We start from the raw sequence: 22,659 nt of genomic DNA on the forward strand, positions 1-22,659 counted from the left end.
TTGAGGCTGAAAATGCCATGTGGTGCCTAAACGGGACCTGCCTAGATGATTGTATTATCCGCACAGATTGGGATCTAGGCTTTAGAGAGGGCAGACAGTATGGCCATCCCCGACGTGGGGGCCAGGTAAGAGACGAGTTTCATGAAGATTTTAATGCTGGTAGAGGAGGCTTTAGAGAAGCCTATGACAGGAGAGAAATCCACTAATGACAAACCTGCAGCTCTGGCCCCTAGAAAAGTCTATTAAGGAGCACCACCAGGTCAGCACATAACCCATTTTGTAACAAGATTAAATTACTTGCTGAGCAGAGACCCTTTTGATGTATTTTTTCTCTCTGAAATGTTATTAAATGGCACAAACCAAAACATTCTCTTGTTCTTGTCTTAATTTTGAAGCTGGCTGTCAGATTACCAATTTGTCCATCTGGTGGTCAAAAGTGAAGTGTTCTTTAGGAATAAATGAGGTATGTAAGATCCAAGTCAACCAAACTTCCATGTCAGGAAGACTTCAGTTGGATTTTATAGTCATGTTTCCAGGGCCTGAAATGACTTTTTAAAGATATTTGACAAATAAAGTCAAATAAATGGAAAATTAACAAATATATATCAAAGGAATAAAAGCACATTACTTTAAAACATACGAAAAAGGCAAGAACTGTGTCTAGTTTATTTCTTTATACCCAGCACTTTGCACAGTAGAGCCACTCAGTAAATGTTGAATAAATGGGGTGCCTGGATGGCTCAGTCGGTTGAGTGTCTGACTTCAGCTCAGGTCATGATCTCATGATTTGTGGGTTCAAGCCCTGCATCGGACTCTGCGCTGACAGTTCAGAGCCTAGACTCTCCTTCGGATTCTGTGTCTCCTTCTCTCTCTGCCCTTCTCCCGCTAGTGATCTCTCTGTCTCTCAAGAATAAATAAATGTTAAAAAAATTTTAAGAAAAATATGGAAGAGTTTATAATGAAACAAAAATCATCTTTCTCCACCTATTCCTATCCCAGGCCTATTCCCTGGTCAATAACTTTTAATTTTTTTTTAAAGATTTTGTTTTTAAGTAACCTCTGCACCCAATGTGGGGCTCGAACTCATTATGGGATCAAGAGTCGCATGCTCTACCAACTGAGCCAGCCAGGAGCCCTTAATTTTTTTTCAGCAAGTTTTTTGGTTGTTGTCATTTCTTTCCTGGTAGTTTCTTCCATATTTCTAAAACACCATGACTATATATACTATTTATTTTCATTTTAAACATCTTCTATTGACTTCTTGCTTTCATAGATGAGTGTTTAGTTCACTTACACTCACATTTGAACTTTTCTCCATCTTCTTAATATAGTTTACACTTTATTTAGTTTTTATTTTTTTTAATTTTTTAAATGTTTATTTATTTATGAGAGAGAGACAGACAGAATGTGAGCGGGGGAGGGGCAGAGAGAGAGGGAGACACAGAATCTGAAGCAGGCTCCAGGCTCTGAGCTGTCAGCACAGAGCCCGTTGCGGGGCTTGAACTCATGAACCGTAAGATTATGACCTGAGCCGAAGTCAGACGCTTAACCGACTGAGCCACCCAGGCACCCCAACACTTTATTTACTTTTTCTATTGTTACATGACATAGGTCAGGTTATACTGCAGTAACAATCTAAAAAACTTTCGTGGCTTAAAATCACTAAAGTTTGTTCCTCACACTACATTTCCATTGCCAGTTGCCTGGGGGTTCTGCTCCACACTGCAGTGATCATCCTCCTTCTGGGGCCCAGAAGGCCTAGACACCGTTATTAGTGTGAATTAGTTGTCCCAATTCCCTCCCTCTTGCTGGTGATTGGTTTAGGAATCCCGGCTTAAGCCGACCAGAGGTTGACAAACCCTGTGATGATCATTATTTATAAATTCAGGGGTGGGCGATGATCAATGGGGACCCCAGTAAAAGTGAAATGAAGCATTTTTAGTTTATGCGTGAAGGAGAGATTGTCTCTGTCATTCCCACTGGATGTGAATAAGTATGTATAGAAGGATTGCTACAAGCAGCCTTATAATCACAACAGAAACTAGCCCCAGGAAGAACTGGACACTTTAAACGGTAAAAGGAGGGACTGAAGAAACTGCATCCTTCAAGAAATTATTCAGCTTCTGAAATCAACTAATCTTGCAGCACGCACTGTGTCTCAATGTCCTATTGTGTGAGATAAGACATTATTTTATTGTGTAAGCCAGCTTGTTAACAGGCAGCTGAAAGCACTCTGATACCAAATACTTTTTCTTGATTCTATTCTTATGTAAATGATTTAAGTTTCTCCCTTGAGAGCTCAAGCATCTATCTCCAGGGTTCATGACCTTACATCTGGAAAGTTAGTAAAAATCAGTTTCTTACTCCTGATTCCTTCACCCTGTGACCTGAGGTACTCTTCTCTGGTCAACAAAATTCTTGCCTGAATAAGAGAGGAAAAGGAATGTCAACTCTTTATAGAATGACTATTATGCACTGGGCACTTTGGGTGAGGCTTTAAAACACAGTCCCATTTATTCACAACAACCCTGTGCCTGTTACATAAGTGAGGAAACTGAAGACTGGAGAAGTAAGGTCACCAACTAGCAGGCAGCAGAGCTGGGGTTCAAGGCAAGCGATTCTATGTCAAAGTTGGTGCCCTTCATCAGGGTACTCCATTGTCTCCTGCCCTTGCTTACCTTCAGTCAGGCCATTAGGTCCAAACCTCTCTTTGACATTCCTTTTTCTCTGGAAATTATCCCACTGGCTACATCGTATCTGAGCTCTCTCTCCCCCAAGCAAGCTTCTTGAATGTGTTGTCCTTTCTGCCTTGATATCCAGTATCACTCAGGCTCAACACGAATACCATCCAGCCATATTTATCTTGACTTCATGGGAGAAAAAGGAGCATCTGACATGGATTTCTGGCTAACATAATTTACTCTGCATACAGTAATGGAGTTTACCAACATCTTATGATCTCCCTTTTACAACTTCCTTGAAATGGAAAAAGAGATTTTGAAAGTCGTGGGATCCAGAATTTGTTTTTAATTACATAATGTTTCTGGAGGAATATCTTGGCATATCTCTCAACCCCTCCTCCTAGTGGCCCCACTTGTATTGCTCCCAAGATGTCTTTTCCTAGATTCAGGGAAAGCATTTAGCAATGTCTTGTGAAGCATACTTTTGGTTAAGTAAAGGAACGTTCATACTGTATGGCTAGAAGATTCCTCCAGTAGTTTTTACAATACACCAAGTTCTTCAAAATCATGCTGAATACATCAATAGAATAAAGGATAAAAGTCACATGATCATCTCAATAGGCACAGAAAAAGCTTTTGAAAAAATTCAATACCCTTTTCATGATAAAAATGCTCAAAAACTAGGAATAGAACAGGGCTTCCTCACTCTGATCAAGGGCATCTATAGGAGCGTCTGGGTGGCTCAGTCGGTTAAGCATCCAACTTCAGCTCAGGTCATGATCGTATTACAGTTGGTGGGTTTGAGCCTTGCATAGGGCTCTGTGCTGACAGTTCAGAGCCTGGAGTCTGCTTCATATTCTATGTCTCCTTCTCTCTCTGCCCCTCCCCCACTCACACTCTCTGTCTCTCTCAAAAATAAACATTAAAAAAATGTAAAAAGGGCACCTATGAAAACCCCACAGCTAACATACTCAGTGTTGAAAGACTAAAAGCTTTACCCCTAAGATCAGGAACAAGACACTTTTATTCAATATTGTACTAGAGGTTTTAAGCTAGGACAATTAGGCAAGAAAATAAAATCAAGGACACCTACAATGGAGAAGAATATGTGTAAATATTCTTATTTGCAGGTGACATGATCTCATATAAAGAAACTCAGTGGGCGCCTGAGTGGCTTAGTCTGTTAAGCGTATGACTTCGGCTCAGGTCATGATCTCGCAGTTCGTGGGCTCCCACATTGGGCTCTGTGCTGACAGCTCAGAGCCTGGAGCCTGCTTCAGATTCTGTCTCCCTCACTCTTTGCCCCTCCCGTGCTCACGCTCTCTCTCTGTCTCTCTCTATCTCTCAAAAATAAATAAGCATTAAAAATTTTTTTAAAAAAATAAAAAGAAAAAAAGAAAAGAAAAGAAACCCAGGAGTCCACAAAAAATAACTATTAGAGCTAATAGTTTAGCAAAGTTGCAGGATACAAAATCAATATACAAAAATCAATTGCACTTCTATGAACTATCAATAAAAAAATCCAAAATGAAATTTAAAAAGCAATTTCATGTATAAGAAAATCAAAAATAATAAAATATTTAGGGAAAAAATATAACAAAAAAGTGCTAAATGTATACTCTGAAAACTACAAAATATTGTTGAAAGAAATTAAATAAATAATTGAAATTAATGGAAATAAATTGAAAAATATCCTGTGGTTCATGGATTGAAAGACTTTTTACTATTGCTAACAGACAATAACTCCCAAAGTGATCTATAGATTCAATGCAATTCTTATCAAAATCCCAGCTGATTTTTGTAGAAATCAATGAGCTGACCCCCAAATTCATATGGAAATGTAATAGAATGACCAAAACAATCATAAAGAGAAGAAGTTGGAAAACTCACACTTCATGATTTCAAAACTTACTACAAAACTATATAGTAAACAAGACTGTTGTACTGGCATAAGGATAGACATACATCAATGGAATAGAATTGAGAGTACAGAAGTCGATTTACAGTCAAATTTTTTTTTGACAAGGGAACTACAACAATTCAATGGGGGAAAGAATAGCATTTTATTTTTTCTTTTTTCTAAGTTTTTATTTAGGGGCACCTGGGCGGCTTAGTTGGTTAAACATCCAACTTCAGCTCAGGTCATGATCTGGCAGTTCTTGAGCTCGAGCCTCGCATCAGGCTCTGTGCTGATAGCTCAGAGCCTGGAGCCTGCTTAGGTTTCTGTGTGTGTGTCTCTCTCTCACTCTGCCCCTCCCCCACTCATGCTCTGTCTCTCTCTCTCTCTCTCTCTCAAAAATAAAAAAACATTAATTTTTTTTAAAAAATACAAGTTTTTATTTAAATTCCAGTTAGTTAACATAACAGTGTAATATTAGTTTCAGGTGTACAATATAGTGATTCAACATTTCCATGCAATACCCTATGCTCATCACAAGTGCCCTCCTTAATCCCTATCACTTATTTCACCTATCCCCCACCCACTTCCCCTCTGGTAACCATCCGTTTGTTTCACTACTAGATATTTACCCAAAGAATACAAAAATAAAAATTCAAAGGGATACATGCACGCCAATGTTTATAGCAACATTATCTACAATAGTCAAATTATGGAAACAGCCCAAGTGTCCATCGACTGATGAATAGATAAAGAAGCTGTGGTATATATGTACAATGGGATATTACTCAACCATAAAAATGAATGAAATCTTGCCATTTGCAAAGACGTGGGTGGAGCTACAGAGTATTACACTAAGTGAAATAAGTCAGAGAAAGACAAATGCCATGTGATTTCACTCATATGTGGAATTTAAGAAACAAAATAAAATGAGCAAAGCGGAAAAAAGAGAAGCAAACCAAGAAACAGACTCTTAACTATACAGAACAAACTGTTGGTTACCAGGGGAGAGGTGGGTGGGGGGAAGAAGACATCCAGATGGCCAGCAGACACATGAAAAGATGCTCAACATCACTGACCATCAGAGGAATACAAGTCAAAACTACAATAAAATATCATTCACACCTGTCAGAATGGCTAAAATCAATACAAGAAACAACAGGTGCTGGCAAGGATGTGGAGCAAGGGGAGCCCTCTTGCACTGTTGGTGGGAATGCAAACTGGTGCAGCCACTGTGGAAAACAGTATGGAGTTTCCTCAGAAAGTTAAAAATAGAACTACCCTACGATCCAGCCATTGCACCAGTAGGTATTTACCCAAAGAATAGCCTTTTAAACAAATGGTGCTGGGACAACTGGATATCCATATGCAAAAGAATAAAGTTGGACCCCTACCACACACCATGTACAAAAATCAACTCCAAATGGATCAAAGACTTAAAAAGCTAAAGCTATAAACATGTTAGAAGAAAACATAGACATACATCTTCAAGACCTTGGGTTAGGCAATGGCTTCTTAGATATGATGCCAAAAGCACAAATACCCAAAGGGAAAATAGATAATTTGGATATTATCAAAATTAAAGACTTTTGTGTTTCAAAGGACACCAACAAGGAAGTAGAAAGACAATCCAAATAATAGGAGAAAGATTTTGCAATTTACGTATCTAATAAGGGACTTGTATCTAGAATATATAAAGAAGTCTTATAATTAACAATAAAAACCAAATAACTCAACTTACAAATGGACAAAGGATGTAAATAGATATTTCTCCAAAGAAGAAATACACATAGTCAATAAGCACATGAAAAGATGCTCAGCATCAGTAGCCATCAGGGAAATGCTCTCAAAACCACAATGGGATGCTAGCTTGCAAACACTAGGACAGCTATAACCAAAAAGTCCAATAATAACAAGCGTTGGTAAGAATATAGAGAAATTGAAACCTTTGTATGTTGCTGATAGGAATATAAAGTTGTGTGGCTGCTTTGAAAATAGTCTGTGAGTTCCTTGAAATGTTAACATAAAATTGCCATATGACCCAGCAATTCTACTCTTAAGTGTATACCTAAAAGAAATGAAAACATGTCCACACAAAAACTTGTACATGAGAGCTCATAGTACCATAAATTATAATAACCAAAACGTGGAAACAACCCATAGTCCATCTACTGATGAATGGACAAACAAATGTGATATATCCATATGAAGCAATATTATTTGGCTGTAAAAAGGAATGAAGAACTGATACATGACTCAATATGAACGAACTTTGAAAAAATTATGCTAAAGTGAAAGAAAACCAGTCAAAAAGGATCACAGATTATACGATTTCACTTATATAAAATGTTCACAGTAGGCCAATCCATAAAAGACAGAAAGTAGATGAATGCCAGGATTTGGGGGAAAGTGGAAAATGTGATTGCTAATGCATATGAAGTTGCATTTTGGGGTGGTGAAAATGTTTTAAAATTGATTGTAGTAATGGTTGCACAGGTCTGTGAATATACCAAAAGCTTTAAATGGATGAATTGTACGGTATGTGACATAGCTCAATAAAAGCTGTTACAAAATCATGCTGGGGGTGCCTGAGTGGCTTAATCAGTTAGGTGTCTGACTTCAGCTCCAGTCACGATCCCATGGTTCATCAGTTCTAGCCTCACATCGGGCTCTCTGCTGTCAGTGTGGAGCCTGCTTTGGATCCTCTGCTCCCCCCTCTCAATGCAACTTCCCTGCTTGCACGGTCTCTCATAAATAAATAAATAAACATTAAAAAAATAAAACAAAATAAAAAAAATCATGCTGAATAGGGGTGCTTGGGTGGCTCAGTCTGTTAAGCGTCTGACTCTTGATTTTGAGTCAGGTCATGATTTCATGGTTCGTGAGTCGGGCTCTGTGCTGACAGAGCAGAATCTGCTTGGGATTCTCTCTCTGCCCCTCTCCCATTTGCATGCATACCCTCTCTCTCAAAATAAATAAACATTAAAAGATCATGCTGAGTAAAAAGCTTGTTGGAGGTGGACAAAGAAAAGGGGGCAGACTATTTTATCTGTGTCTCTTCTAGTAATATCGAAGGCTTTGCTCGATTAAACACTTCTTACCTAAGACTTGCCTTCCCTACAACCCTTTCAACTTCAGCCCATTTTCTTTTGATTTGTGTTCCTTGATGGGTTTTTCTATGGTGCTAGTACCACGAACACCTTCCTTTGTGGGGTGAGGGGATGTATATTTAGTCCGATATTTGGATTCTTTGCTGTATTCTGTCCTAGAGGAACTATCTGCTTGTCTGGGTAAGGATAGGACACTGGAACAATTTCTGATCTAAATCCAAGGATAGCTGGAATGGATATATAATGCGACATTTAAATCATCTCCTCTCTGAAAGATAGTTTTGCTATCCACTTGATGCTTTTGGATTTCTTTGTGTATCTGGCCAGTGAAATCTTCATCTTTACAGATTTTCCAGATTAAAAAACCAGTTCCCTTGGAACTTTAACTGGCTATTCCCAGAGAGGCAGAGAGAGAGGGAGAGAGACAATCCCAAGCAGGCTCCATGCTATCAGCACAGAGTTTGATGCAGGGCTCAAACCCACAAACCATGAGATCATGACCTGAGGGTAAATCAAGAGTCAGACACTCAATGGACTGAACCACTCAGTCGCCCCTGACTTTTACTATTTTTTTTTAACGTTTATTTATTTTTGAGACAGAGAGAGACAGAGCATGAACGGGGGAGGGTCAGAGAGAGAGGGAGACACAGAATCTGAAACAGGCTCCAGGCTCTGAGCTGTCAGCACAGAGCCCGACGCGGGGCTCGAACTCATGGACTGCGAGATCATGACCCGAGCCGAAGTCGGCCGCTTAACCGACTGAGCCACCCAGGCGCCCCGTGACTTTTACTGTTTTAAAACTCATATTCATTAAATAAATAATTATTGAGTCCCTACTATGTGCCAGCCACTCTATAGGTTTTGAGAATACAGCAATGAACAAAATGGACAAAGATTCCTGCCTTCGTGGAACTTGTGTTTTCAAAGGAGAGGGCAGAAAAGAAATAAGTAAAATAAGTAGGTTGGATGGTGATAAGCTCTGAAGTGTTCAAATAGATCAAGGAAGAGATATAAGGACTATGCAAGGTTGGACTGCAATGGAATATAGAATGCTCAGTAGGTCTCACGTGAGCAAAAATCTTTAAGAGGTGAAGGAGTAAGTCATTTGGATACTGAGTGTGATAGATTTTGTGACTGTAATAATTCCTCTCATCCAATATGTTCTTTTTGTAACGTGACTTTGCTACTCTTCCGATCAAGAGGTAGAGTTGTCCCCTCTCTTTTCCAATCTGGGCTGGTCTTGTCATTTGCTTTAACTAACAGAATGGGATAAGAACTATTTGTAAAACCATCAATGCTAGGCCCTAAGAGATCTCACAGCTTTTGTTTTAGCAGTTAACCTCTTAGTACATGGTTGCTATTTAGAGAAGTCTAAACTCTCCAGCTGGAAAAAAAGACCATGAGGAAAAGAATTAAGGTGCCCCAGTCAGCAGCCAGTGCCAAGGCTCCAGTCATGTGAGTGGTGCCATCTTGGATACTCCAGATCCAGTCAAGCTGCCCAATCTGACACCATGTGGAGCAGAGATGAGCCTTCCCTACTGAATTCTGCCCAAAGGACACAGACAAAAAAAGTAAATCTATAGAATAATTATAAATCATGTTAGATTCTACAAAAGAAGCAAACAAGAGGATAAGAAGAGTGACATAGGGGACATAGTTTAGAGGCACTAGCCTGGGATGTCATCTCTAAGGGGTTGACATTTGAGTTCACACTTAAAGGACACAAAGGAATGGTGGTAATAGTGTACAAGGCAGAAGAAACATCAAGTTCAAAGACTTTGACTCAAAGAGGGAACTTAAGTGTGTTCCAAACACTTAAAGAAAACCAGGGAAGCTAAAACAAGGAAGATGAGGCCAGAGAGGCAGAGACTAGATTGCATAAGGTCTAGCCAGGTGGTCAAGAATTTTTATTTTTTTCCCCAGGTGCACCGAAGGTTTTAAAACAATGTAGTGGTGTGATCTTTCATTTTGAAAGGGTCACTTTTGCTGTTGTGGGAGAAAGGATTAGAGGGGGAGAAATGCAAGTGGAGAAATTCGGTCATATTGCAATCTAGGCTAGCCTTGAAAGTAGCCAGGTTACAGTGGTGACAACGAAGATGGAGAAGTGTGGCTAACTTTCAGATACATTTTGAAGAAACAGCCTGCTGATGAGTGAGACATGAAGCACAGGATAAGAGAAAAGGAAGAATCAAAGATGACATAGATTTCTGGTTTAGGCAAAGGAGTGATGGTGGTGCTCTCTGCTGAATGTAAGGAAATGATTAGGAGAATCCAGTCTTCTGTTTTGAATATGTAAAATGTGGTATATTTGCATGATATCTGTATATAGGCGTCAAGTGGACAACAGGAACCCATAGGAGAACTCCTAACTGGGAGATTTATTTGGGGGTTGCCAGGAAAAAGGGCACTTAGATTTAGGGGAATGGCTGAGATTACCCAGTGAAAGAATATAGCATGAAATGGGAAGAAGGTATAAGACAGATCACCGAAGAATATCAATATTTAAAAATTAACTAAAGGAAGAACAGATAGCAAAACATAGTGAATGGTGGCCAAGAAGTTAGGAGGAAAACCACAAGACTGTGGTGTCAAGAAAGGCAAGAGAGAAATGTATTTCAAGTGGAAGGAGTGGCCAACAGTGCTAAATGTTGCTGACAGCATGAGTAAAATGAGGACAGGTAAGTGCCTATTACATTTGGCAATATCTAGGTCATTGGTGACAAGAGCTGTTTTGGTAGAATGGTAGAGGTGGAGGTCTGATTGCAATGGATTGAGGATTGAATGGGAAGGCAAGAAGTGGAGACAGCATATGTAGAGAGCTGTATATATGAAAAGTTGGCTATCAACAGGAATAGATAAATGGGATGGGAGTTGGATATATGGACAAGGGAGAGTGTATATTTTTAAGATCAGCAGAATTAGAACACACTTGATCTTTGATGGAAATGATCCTAAGGAGAGGTAAGGATTGGTGTTGCAGAAGAGGAAGGAGATAACTGAAGAAGATTCCTTGAGGTAAAGAAAAGGGACGGGATTCAGAGCACAATGGATGGACTTGAGTGCCCTTTCAAAGTTTAAGTCTGCAAACTTAAAGCAAAACTGATCAACTTAGTCATGTGATACCCCCCTGCACTATTCAGCCACCTGCTTGGGTGAAGTCTCCAAGAAGGCAAATGGCAGAGGTCATTCGAGATTGGAGTTTGGCCAGAAAGAGAGTTTCAACAGAGGGAGAGATGACCAAGGGAATTGACTGTATTTGCAAGGATGAAACATGGATTCAGGACTGGCTAAGGAATGAAATAAAGTCAGAATGGAGGCTGATGGATATTGTGAAGAGTGATGGCCAACAGATAGGAGGTCTTGGAGAGGGTGTGTGTGTGTGTGTGTGTGTGTGTGTGTGTGTGTGTGTATCGGTGGTAAGGATGGTTGGCAGAGGAGTGTGACATTTCAAATAAAAATGGCAGAGGTGGTAGGATGTTGGTGATGATAATGTCCAGGGGTAGCCATAGGAATAGGTGGCTGAGTTGGAGTGAAGGAAAAAAAAAAGCATGGGAGATGGCTAGGTCGAGGAACTGAGAATCTGGTGGTTCATCCATGTGAATGCTGAAGCACTAACTTTGTGGAGTAGGAGGACAACATCATCTACTGAGTGTGAGTCAATCAGTGTGTTTGCTCTTTTCCAAAGAAGCTGGTTTTTGTGTTTGGACTCTAACTACTCTGAACCTCAGCTGGACCCTCTGCAATACTGGGTAATTCACCATTTCCCTAATTAGCTCCCTCTCTCATTCCTCAGAACAGTTATTTTGGCTATATACTACTTTCTGAAGTAAGTACCTCTCTCCTCACGCTTTGTGCATGACTTTGCTTCCTACCATCAAAGGCCATCGGCTATCAGGAGGGCAATCTCTCACACCAGCTCCTTACATACAAACTTACTTATATATGCACAATACCACCGTTTCTTCCTTAAGTGGGATCTAATCTGTTCTCCTAAGACTAATGCACCATCAATGTGGAGCTCCACAAATGTGCCCCATGCCAGCAACATCCCCTCTCTTCTGTATCTTTACCCTATTTCTACTCAATGTTTCCCCTGAGGATCTGAACTGGCACACATCTGTCCCATCTGTATAACAGCAGTGGCTGCAACCATTACCACCACTGTCCTTCATCTGGGCTTGTCCTCACGGGCAAACTCATTGAAAGTAAAGTAAAACTAGTGGAGAAGGCATTGCTGTCACCACTTCTTCATCTCAGAATCACTTCTTTATTTCTCTTTTAATTCTTTATCACCTTGATCTAATTTCAAACTTACAGAAAACTTGCAATGAGATTTAAAGAAAAACTCATTTTGCCTTTTACCCAGATTCCCCAAATGTTAACATCTTACCACATTTCTTCATCCTTTTCTCTCACCCCCAGCTCCTCCTCCTTCATTCCCCCCTCCTCCCCCCCTCTGTTTCTCTCTCTGTCTCTCTCTTTCACACACACACACACACACACACACACACACACACACACTCTTTTATTCTGAACCACTTGAGAGTAAGTTGCAGGCATGATGCTATTTACCTTTGATACTTCAGAATATATTTTCTAATAACAAGGACATTGTCTTACACAACCGAGGCATGATGATCAAAATCAGGAATTTACTAAGCTACAGACCTAATTCCTAAATCAGTTTTCACTGAATGTGTTGACTCAGTGATGTCCTCTATAGCAAGAAATTTTGGTTCATGAGTAGCACTCAGCTTTCATGTCTCTTTTAATCTGAAATAGTTCTACAGTCCTGTGTTTCCTGACGTTGTCCATTTTGCAGAGTATGCACCAGCTATTTTATGGAGTGTCTTTCCATGTGAGAGTATCTGCATTTTCCTCATGATTAGATTTAGATTATGCACTTGTGGAAGGAACGTCACAGAAGTGCTATCTCCTCAGGATGTTGATTTGACCTGTTGCTGGTCACGTTAACTTTGATCACTTGGTTAAGATCCCATTTGCTGGGTTTCTCCATTATAAAGTTACTATATTTTTTCCTATTCTACTAATAGTTATCTAGTAGGGAGACACTTCAAAACTATATATAAATATCTTTACTCCTCAAACTTTCTTCTGCTAGTTTTGGAATACACTGATGACTCCAAACAAGTGGTGGCCAAATGCTCTCCCCCCCTGCTAATTTTACCAGTTCTCCTACAGTTTTTAAAAAATGTTTTTATTTTTGAGACAGAGCATGAGCAGGGGAGGGGCAGAAAGAGAGGGAGACACAGAATCTGAAGCAGGCTCCAGGCTCTGAGCTGTCAGTACAGAGCCTGGCACGGGGCTCGAACCCACAAACTGTGAGATCATGACCTGAGCTGAAGTCAGACGCTTAACCAACTGAGCCACCCAGGCACCCCTCCTACATTTATTATTATTGTAAAGATGACCTTTCTCTTCTCTTCCATTTGTTTATTTCTATCTGTGTGAACTTAAAGATTCCTATATTTTGCAAAGGCTTATCATCTTTTATTATGATACTTTATTTTAATGCTCAAATTTTCCAGATTTGGCCAGCAGAAGTCTCTTCATGCTGGCTAAGGTATCAATTTGACATGCTCCTTCACTCCTTGAGTAGTTTGTTACTTTTTTTCACAAACAAGATAGTCCCAGCTCATCTTACTCCTTATCCTAGTCCTGAAATTAGTCATATCTCCAAGGAATCTTGTTCCTTTTGGTGAAGAATGTCATTTAGGAATGAAGATCTGGGTGTTTATTGTGCTCATTGCCTGTAGAGCATCACAGAACTATGAAATAGATGTATGTATATACACCTACACACATATGTATATGCATATAATGTGCATAAATGAATACCTGCATTGCAGCTAGATCTATTTCTGTATCTATCTATATTAAAAACCATAAAAGCACACTGGTGGTTCAATTCCAATTCAATACCACAGAATTCATTCTGTCCTTCTCCTTTTCCATATTTTAATTTTCTTCACCAACAGTAAGATAATCTGACTCCCATTATCCACAATATATTATAATCCCTTCTTTATGTACTATACTTTGGCTTTGGTTCTACCAATTTGCCAAAATTATTCTTACCAAGGACACAGATTTTTGTAATTGCTAAATCCAAAGCTTACTCTCGTCCTGATCTTCCTTGATCTCTCCTGTGTGTCTGACTGTGTTGAAACTGCTCCTTCTTTCTTTTTTTTTTCCTCTGGGCTGTGCAATTTGATTTCTTCTATTTTTTGATAGAATATATATCTAGAACATATAAGTGTAGATTCTTATCCTTTCTTCCATAGAGCCAATGTACATATTCTTAAATATTAGACAGCCTGCAGAATTGGGGAAAGGTTATGAACCACTCAAATTTGCTAGTAATTCTGATAATCCCGAGTATGAAGTCAGTCTCCAGTTTTTGGGAATATGGAAAACCCCAAGATAGTAGTTGTGTTTATAGTATTGGTTTAAGAAGGTACATATTGGGGTAAAGATTCCAGAACCCCAGGAGCCCATAGTCCATGTTGTGGGGATCTCAGCTCATGGGCATATCCTTACTTTCAAGTCTCAAGGCTTCAGGGTTATGTCAGGACTAGACCAGAACTCAGGAGACTTTTGTGGCTTGAAGTGTTGCTGAGTCTCCTCTCAGTTTTAAGCTAGACGTTTCCTGGAGGAGGCTGGTTGGCATGGGGCCTGTTTGCTTGAGAGTTGTCATCCTATGTGGGCCCGAGTGTCTGCTGGCGAGTGTGTTGAATCATCAAAACCAAAGCCCTTAATGATAAGTGATGATGAGCATCTTTTCACGTGTCTGTGGGCCATCTGTTTGTCTTCTTTGCAGAAATGTCTGTTCATGTCTTATGCCCATTTTTAATTGGATTATTTGTTTTTTGAGTGTTGAGTACAAAGTTAAAAATAGAACTATCTTATGATCCAGCAATCACACTACTGGATATTTCCCCAAATAATATAAGAAAACTAATTCAAAGGGATACATGCACTCCTATGTTACAGCAACATTATTTACTCTCTCTCTCTCATACACACACACACACACACACACACACACACACACACACCATCACACCATGGAATATTATCCAGCCATAAAAAGGAATGAAATCTTGCCATTTGCAATGACATGGATGGAGCTATAACAGAATGCTAAGCAAGATAAGTCAGTTAGAGAAAGACAAATACCACATAATTTCACTCATATGTGGAATTTAAGAAATAAAAAAAAACAAGCAAAGGGAAAAAAATAAGAGTGAGACAAAGCAAGAAAAAGACTATTTTTTAAATTTTATTTATTTATTTATTTTTAAGAGAGAGAGAGAGAGAGACAGAGAGTGAGAGGGAGCAGGGGAGGGGCAGAGAGAGGGAAAGACAGAATCCCAAGCAGGCTAATGTGCTGTCAGCATAAAGCCTGATGCGGGGCTCAAACTCCCAAACTGTGAGATCATGTCCTGAGCCAAAATCAAGAGTCGGACACTCAACCAACTGAGCCACCCAGGTTCCCCAAGAAACAGACTCTTAACTATAGAGAACAAACTGATGGTTACCAAAGGGGAGGTGGGTGGGAAGATGGGTTAAACAGGTGATGGGGATTAAGGAGTGCAATTGTAGGAATGAACATAGGGTGTTATATGAAAGTGTTGAACACTATATTGTACACCTGAAACTAATACAACACTCTGTGCTCAAACAAACAAACAAACAAACAAAAAAACCAAAACCAAAGCCCTCAAGTTACTGTACTTCCCACAGGGGCATAATATCTGACAAGACTCCTCAGTATTTTCACTCTGGCCCTGATCTTCCTTGACCTCTCCTCTGTGTATGACTCTGCTGAAACTCCTCCTTCTTGAAACTCACCACTTCCTTAGTGCAGTAGGTAAAATAATGCCCCCCACAAAGATGTTCAAGTTCCAATTCCTAGAACTTACGAATATATTGCCTAATATGGAAAAAAGGACTTTGCAGATGTGATTGAGTTAAGGATCTTGAGATGGGGAGGTTATCCTAGATTGTTTAGATAGACCCAATGTAATCAGAAAGTTCTTTATAAGAAAGAAGGGGAGCAGTTAGAAAAGATGATGTGATGACAGAGGCAGAGATAGTGAAGGAGACAATACTATGCTGCTCTCTTTGAAGATGGAGGAAGTGATCATGAGCCAAGGAATGTAGGTGGTCTCTCAAAGCTGGCAAAGGCAAGCAAATGGATTGTTCCCTAGAGCCTCTAGAAAGAACCGGCCCTGTTGACATCTTAGCTTTAGCCTAGTGGAATTGATTTTATTTTTTTAATTTTTAAAAAATGATTTATTTTTGAGAGAGAGTGTGTGCATGAGTGGGGGAGGGGCAGAGAGAGAGAGGGAGACACAGAATCTTGAGCAGGCTCTGGGCCTTAGCACCAAGCCTTATGATGCGGGACTTGATCCCACAAACTATGAGTTCATGACCTGAGCCAAAATCAAGAGTCGGATGCTTAACCAACTGAGCCACCCAGGCAACCCCAAGACTGATTTGAGATTTCTGACCTCCAGGGATATAAGATAATAAATGTGTTGTTTGAAGGCACTGAGTTTGTGGCAGTTTGATAACTAACAGAATAAAAATAGAAATCCCCTCCTTATGTGCAAGGGATATATTCAAAGAGCCCCAGTGGATGCCTAAAGCCACAGATAGTACTAACTCTTACATTTACTGATTTTGCCTGTACCTACATACCTAGGATAAAGTTTAATTTATAAATGAAGTACAGTGAGAGTAACAACAGTAACTATTAAGAAAACAGAACAATTACAGCAACATACTATAATAAAAGTTATGTGAATGTGGTCTCCCTCTCAAAATATCTTATTGTTCTGTACTCACCCTTCTTCCTGTAATGATGTGAGATGATAACATGCCTATGTGATGAGATGGAGTGAGGTGAATGAAGTAGGCTTTGTGACATAGCATTAGGCAACTATTGACTTTCTTTCTGACTGTATGTCAGAAGAGGGAACATATGCTTCTGGACTGTGGTCGAAATAGCAGAAAGCAAAACCACAGATTGGGGGGACTACTATACAATACAATAGCAATAGAAAATGAATACACTTAGCTCCATGACACTACACTATTCTTTTTTTACCACTCAGGCTGCTCCTCTTCTCTCCTTCCTGGGCTCCTTCCCTGGCACCTCTTCCTCTGCCATTCCTTAAATGTTGATGTTCCTCGGGGCTCTGTCTCCAGCCCATCTCTTCCTGGGTGTACTTATCTGCTCCCATAATTTCATCGTTCATGCTCATGATTTCCACACCCATGTCTTCAATCCTTATCTGAGCTCCTCATCTGCCCAGCCATTTGTCTACTCAATTATTCTGCCTTGTTATTCCACAGACTCCTCCAACTCAGCATGTCCCAAACTGATCTTATTATCCTCCCCCAACATTTCCCCATCTACATTTTCCCCCAAAGTCTGATCCTCTTTCTGTATTCCCTCCCCAGATAGTGACACCACCATCCCCCAGGTACCCAGTCAGACTGACCTGACTCACCCTTCTTCATTTATTTTGCCACAAAGTTCTACTCAAAGTTCTAAATCTCTTTTATATCTGTGTTCTTTTTATCCTCTTTATCTTTCTTTTTTTTTAAGTTTGATTGTTTGTTTGTTTGTTTTGAGAGAGAGTGAGCAGGGGAAGACCAGAGAGAGAGAGAGAGGGAGAGAGAGAATCCCAAGCAGCCTCCACACTATTAGCACAGAGCCCGATGCGGGGCTCGAATTCATGAACTCTGAGTTCATAACCTGAGCCGAGATCAAGAGCGGACGCTCAACTGACTGAGCCACCCAGGCGCCCCTCCTCTCTATTTTTCTTAATACATTTTAGTTGTTTCCAACAGCTGTTCTGCTTCAGTCTCAACCCTTTTGGGTCCACCCCTCTCATAGCTACCTGAGTAACTTTTCTAAAATGCAAATTTCATCGTGGTGGTCCCCTATCAAAAACCATTCAGAGGTTGCCCACAGCTTCTGGGTAATATCCATATATTCCTTGGAATGTTGCATAGAGTCCTTTGTGATCTACTTTCAGAGTATCTCATCAGCCTCTTCTCTTTATTCTACTCTACACCCAACCTATCTGCCTACAATATTATCCATTCATTGCAGTTACCATATTCTCTTTGCCATCTTTTTGAAATGCCCTTTTTCCACTGAATAATGTCTACACTGCTTTTAAGACTCATCTTCCCCTGACTGCCCTCCTCTCACTTCCACTGCCTATTAGGAACCCATCCTATATGCTTTATAGCAGCTTGTAGTTCTCATATTTCAGTACTTTGCCACACGTTATTGTAATTGTCTGTTCACTTGTATTTCCCCTACTAGACTGTGGACTCTTTGAGGACAAGGACTCAGTATACATCAAAAAACAAAAACAAAAACAAAAACAAACTCTCATCCATAAAAGAAATGAAATTATGCCATTTGGAACAACATGGATGGACCTAGAGGGCATTATGCTAAGTGCACTAAATCAGAGAGAAAAAGGCAAATATCACATGAGAGAAAAAGGCAAGTATCACATGATTTCACTTACATATGGAATCTAAAAAAACAAGACAAATGAACAAACCAACAAACCAAACAGACCCTGAAATACAGAGAACAAACTGGTGGTTGCCAGAGGGGAAGTAGGTAGGGGGATGGTGGAAATAGATGAAGGGGATTAAGAAGTAAAACCTTCCAGTTATAAAATAAATAAGTCATGGAGATTAAAGGTACAGCATAGGGAAAGAGTCAATAATATTGTAGCAATGTTGCATGGTAGACAGGTGGTGACTACACTTACCATGGTGACCACCAAGTAATATATAGGATTAATACATTGTAATTAATACAATGTAATTAATACATTGTACACTTGAAAGTAACATAACATTGCATGTCAATAATATTTCAAAAATAAAGAAAAAGAAAAAAACATAGACTCTGGTATAATGAATATGATTTACATATGACAGTAGTGAAAACCAATTAAATTGGTTTAATTGCTTTTGTGACCTTTGTAGTCACAGGTATGTATCTTATTTTATTGTGTGTATCTATATATACACACAATGACAATTCCTTGAAATAAAATGTAAGATTTATATATCAACCATCCGTGTATTTTTATATATTTGCTAATCCTCTCATTCTGTCCATGTGGACTTCATTTTCATTCCTCAAAGCTTATATTTCCTCAGAAGAAAACTTACAGTCCCTTCTATTTTTTAAAGTTTATTTATTTATTTGGAGAGAGAGAGAGACAGAGACAGAGACAGAGACAGAGAGAACAAGCAGGTGAGGGGCAGAGAGAAGGAGAGACAGAATCCGAAGCAGGCTCCACACCATCAATGCAGAGCCTGATGTGGGGCTTGAACCCACAAACTGTGAGATCACAGCCTGAGCTGAGATCAAGAGTCAGACACTCAACTGACTGAGCCACCCAGGCACCCCTTAAAGTCCCTTCTAAATGACTGTCTTCAATGAACAGGAAAGTAATTTTCCACAGATGCACATACCTGAGTTCTTCATCCTCTCCTGTGAACTTATCAGGAATTAGAGAATCTGAGAGTTGAAAAAGATTTTTATAGGTTTCATTTTCCAGTACTTCCCATCTCTGGTAGCTCATCCAAGGGAGCCTGTACATATACAGACTTGCAGGTCCATCCTAGAGGTACAATGCAGTATAATCGGAGATCAGTTTAGAAACTTTGATGGGGTCTAGTCATCCTGCCAGTGCCTAAATACCCTGGATAGCAGTATAGGATATACAATTCTTTTTAAACTTTAATGTAGAATTTTACTCAGTCTGGGTAGGGGTCCTGAAGTTCTGCATTTCTAGGAAACTCTCCTATAATACTATGCTGCTGGTCCTCAGCCCACACTTTGAACATCAAGGGCCTTAAAAGCACAGAGCAGTGGAGGGGCTCCTGGGTGTCTCAGTGTGTTAAGGACCTCATTGGGCTGTGGTGGAGATTTTTTTTAGGTATACAAATTGACACAGATAGATTCTTTTGAAAATTTGAGCAATCCAAACAAATTGAACTTTCTCCTCATCTTGATTTTGAAGACTAATTCAAAGAGAACATCTTTTAACAGTACTGTGCCTTCTCATACAAGAATATGTCACTTTTTATTTGTCTTTTTTTATGTGTTATGAGACATTAAATTAGATAATGCTTTAAAAGCACTTTGCATGGTTCCTGGATGTTGTAGTCCTCAGTACTTAGTAGCTTGTAGCTTCTCTCTCTCTCTTTCTCTCTCTCTCTCTCTCTCTCTCTTTAAATATTTGCTTATGGAGGGGTGCCTGGGTGGCTCAATAAGTTAAGCATCTGACTCTTGATTTTGGCTCAGGTCATGATCTCACCGTTCTTGAGTTCGAGGCCCACATCAGGATCTGCCCTGACAGAGTGGAGTATGCTTGGGATTCTCTCTCTTTCTCTCTCTGCTCCTCCCCTGCTTGCTCTCTTTCTCAAAACAAACAAACAAACAAACAAACAAACAAACATAAAAAGATTTGCTTATGGAAAATTTCAAACACATACAAAGTAGAGAGGATAGTATAAGTGAACCTCCATGTATCCATCTCCCAGTTTCAACAATTATCAACAAATGGCCAGTCATGTTCCATGTGTACACCAACTCATTTCTCCCTCCTCTGGATTATTTTATTTTATATAAAATTTTGTTTAATGTTTATTTATCTTTGAGAGAGAGAGAGAGAGAGAGAGCGCGCGAAAGCAAGGGAGAGGCAGACAGAGAGGGAGACACAGAATCCGAAGCAGGCACCAGGCTCTGTGACATCAGCACAGAGCCTGACACGAGGCTTGAACTCACGAACCATGATATCATTACCTTAGCTGAAGTCAGATGCTTAACTGACTGAGCCACTCAGGCACCCCGTGGGTTATTTTAAAGGAAATACTAAACACCCATATCATTTCCTCCATAAATACTTCAGTGTGTATTACTAAAAGATAAGACCTCTCTCTCTCATTGTGACCATTATGCCATTATTCTCACCTAAAACTTTAACACAAAATCCTTAATATAATCAAATGCCCAATCATCATTCAAATATCTCCAGTGATCTCATAAGCATCTTTTTGTTTTTTTTTAATTTTTTAAAATGTTTATTTATTTTTGAGAGAGAAAGATAATGTGAGCAGTGGAGAGACAGAGAGAGAGAGAGAGGGAGACAGAATCTGAAGCAGGCTCAAGGCTCCAGCTGTCAGCGCAGAGCCTGATGCGGGGCTTGAGCCCACGAACTGTGAGATCATGACCTGAACTGAAGTCAGATGCTCAATCAACTGAGCCACCCAGGTGCCCCACATAAGCATCTTTTTGAAGTTGGCTTGTTAAAATCAGGATATGAGTGGAAGTTGTATTATTAGTAGTATTATTACTATTATTATTTCTGTCTCACAAATATCAAGGCTGGACCTTCAGTGATGGGGAGCTTATCAGCTCCCACAGCAGCTCATTTTACCTTTCGATAGCATGACTACTAGGTTTCCATTCAACATAAAAAAGTACTTCTGTCTCTCTGTTCTTTCCACTGGGTCTTTACACAGGACAAATCTACTCCCTCTGCTCCATGACAGCCTGTATTAGTGTCCTGTGGCTGCTGTGACAAAGTACCACAAACAAGGTAGCTTTAAACAACAGAAACTTATATCTCAGTTCTGGAGACTAGACGTCTGAAATCAAGGTCCTTGCAGGGCTGTTTTCTTTGAAGGCTCTAGGGTAGAATGCCTCCTTGTCTCTTCCAGATTCTGGGGGCTCCTGTTCTTTGGCTTGTGGAAGTGCAACTCCAATCTTGAGCTCTGTCTGCACATGGCTGTCTTTCCTCTGTGTCTGGGGCCAGATTTCCCTCTTCTTGTAAGGACATTGGTCATATTGGATTAAGCAGCCCCCTCATGCTAATATGACCTCATCTGAACTAGTTGCATCTGCAAAGACTCCATTAAAAACTAAGGCCATGGGCGCCTGGGTGGCTCAGTCGGCTGAGCATCCAACTGCGGCTCAGGTCATGATCTTGCAGTTCATGGGTTCAAGCCCTATGTTGGGCTCTCTGCTGTCAGCACAGAGCCTGCTTTGGATCTTCTATCCGCGCCCCCCCCCCCCACTCTCTCTGCACCTCCCCCTACTCATGCTCTCTGTCTCTAAAAAATAAATAAAAATTAAAAAAAAAAAAACTAAGGCCACATTCTGACATTCCAGGGGTTAGGACTTCAACATACGTTTTGGAGGGACACAATTCAACCCATGACAGACCACTTCAAATATTTGAAGTAAACCATCAAATCCCTTATAGTCTTCCTTTATCTGGGTTAAATCTTCCCTGTTCCTTCAGTCATTCCTGAGGTTCAGCTTTATTCTTTCCAAACTGCTGGCATTTATTGAATAATCCAATTTGACTCACTGATTGAAATGTTGTTTGAGCAGTTTGACCATGCAGAGTAGACCCACACTATTTCCTCCCTGGTTCCACATACTTGATTTCTATTCCTATAGCCTAGGTTTGAATTAGTACATTCCCTCCCCTCCCCTCCCCACCTCATCTTAGGCCATGTTATGTGTTCCCCTTCTGTTCTTTTGGTTTACCTCTACCATTGCACTTACCACACTATGTGACAATTATTTGTGTGAGAAAGTGTTAAGGGTGTTGTAAGTCAACTCAATGAGCTAACAGCATGTTATGGCCATAAAATAGCTGACTCATCAAACATTCATTGAAATTTTACTATGGGCCAGGCACGGTAATGGTGCAGTGGATACAATTTTGAATAAAGCAGAATCTTTGCCCTCAGGAAGCTCACAGTCTAAGGAGGGATACAAGCATATGAACAGACAAGAAAGACATGGCAGGATAAGTGTTGTGAGAGAGGCAAGTTCAGGATGCTTTGGAAGCATAGAGGAGAGATATCTAATACAGCCCAG

General features: G+C 40.0%; 1 protein-coding gene across 3 annotated transcripts in view; it reads left to right on the forward strand.

The window, feature by feature from the left end:
- Positions 1-22,659, forward strand: part of MID2 (midline 2) — a 146,794-nt gene that overhangs the window by 17,284 nt on the left and 106,851 nt on the right. The gene's annotated exons all lie outside the window — the stretch shown is intronic.

Source organism: Prionailurus viverrinus, chromosome X (genome assembly GCF_022837055.1).
Source record: "Prionailurus viverrinus isolate Anna chromosome X, UM_Priviv_1.0, whole genome shotgun sequence".
Taxonomy (NCBI): Eukaryota; Metazoa; Chordata; class Mammalia; order Carnivora; family Felidae; genus Prionailurus; species Prionailurus viverrinus.